We start from the raw sequence: 1,562 nt of genomic DNA, 5'->3' as shown, positions 1-1,562 counted from the left end.
ACATTCAATAAATGTTTTAGTCATTCATTCATTCATGAGGAAGAAGTCAGAAATGACATAGAAGGTAGAAGTGACTTTAGTAGAGCTGAGATATCTAAAGACCCTAAGGGCTGTATGTGGGTTGCTGTGTGTGTGTGTGTGTGTGTGTGTGTGTCTGTGTTTTAAACTACTGGAAGTTTCCCCTAGAAGGAGGAGATCCTGACCAGAACCGCAACAAAGGTCTGATATGAAGAAGGCTCACAGGATAACAGGAACAAATGGAACATAAACTTCCTGAGGTGAGTAAAAGGGCCATGTAGGTTTGTTTGTCTTTCAATCTCTCCTTAGTTTCTAGAGCAGTGCTTTGAACATATTAGGCACTTCAATGTTCATGTGGATTGGATGCATTATCTTAAAAGGACTCTTAGAGAGAGAACTGAGCTGCGAGCCCGGACAGCAGCCGCGTTCAGAGCTCTGCGCCACCCCTGCCCGCAGTAGCAGCAGAGCGAGACCGCCAGCTCCGTGGCCGGTTGGAACGTCCACATCGACGACCTCATGGTGGACAGGACCTGTCAGGATGCGGCCATAGTCGGCTATAAGGACTCACCCTCAGTCTGGGCTGCCGTCCCCGGGGAAAACCTTCGCAAATATCACGCCAGCTGAAGTAGCTGTATTGGTTGGCAAAGATCGTTCAACTTTCTTCGTAAATGGGCTGACACTTGGGGGCCAGAAATGTTCCGTGATCAGGGATTCGCTGCTGCTAGATGGAAAGTTCACCATGGACCTTCGTACAAAGAGCACTGGGGTGCTCTCACCTTCAACCTCACTGTTACCATGACTGCCAAGACGCTAGTCCTGCTGATGGGGACGGAAGGTATCCATGGGGGAATGATCAACAAGAAGTGTTATGAAATGGCTTCCCACCTTCGACGCTCTCAATACTGACCCTCCCTGCCCCCCTTTTTCTCCAAAGCTTCAGCACCATTTCCCTCACCATTTTTGGGGAGGCATTCCCCCCCACCCACTTGTTGCTGCCAAAACTACACCTGGGGGACCCCAGGTTGGATGGACAGGCACTCCTCCCCTTTCCTTTTGAACCTCCTTCCTGTGTGTAGTTGGTAAGATTTTTTTTTTGGACAAAAATTTTTTTTGTTTTTTTTTTCTGGAAAATTATATTGGAATATGAATAAAAGATTCTACTACTAAAAAATAGGAATCTTAGAAGTCATTGTGTCCAATCTTCCCAATTACAGATAAAGAAACAGAGAGGCTAAGTAATTTAGAGTTACATAGATAAGTTATGCAATAATTATTTAATGCAGAATCCATACTCAGCTCTTTCTGAACCAGTCCTCAAATCTACAATGGATCAGGCCCAAGCAGGAATCATGGGCCAGGTGAAGCAAACTTTTCTGAGAAGCACTAGAGGAATGAAATGTCTTGTCTAGAATATACCAATAAACTTGACTTGAAGAGATTGACATTTACCATCAAGTGTGGTCACATTGGAAGAACAGGGATTGTAGTCAGTGGAGACAGACTTGTTCCCACATGTGTTGAGTCCTTTCAATTTCTCTCCCACT

General features: G+C 45.3%; 1 pseudogene; it reads left to right on the top strand.

Moving 5' to 3' along the window:
• The first annotated feature begins 257 nt into the window (after positions 1–257).
• LOC141508416 (profilin-1 pseudogene) lies at positions 258–968 on the top strand (annotated as a pseudogene).
• Positions 969–1,562: the final 594 nt, after the last annotated feature.

The sequence above is a fragment of the Macrotis lagotis genome, chromosome 1 (assembly GCF_037893015.1).
Source record: "Macrotis lagotis isolate mMagLag1 chromosome 1, bilby.v1.9.chrom.fasta, whole genome shotgun sequence".
In the NCBI taxonomy this organism is placed as follows: domain Eukaryota; kingdom Metazoa; phylum Chordata; class Mammalia; order Peramelemorphia; family Peramelidae; genus Macrotis; species Macrotis lagotis.
Note: the sequence above shows the minus strand (reverse complement) of the source record. Positions and strands in the feature narration are given on the sequence as shown.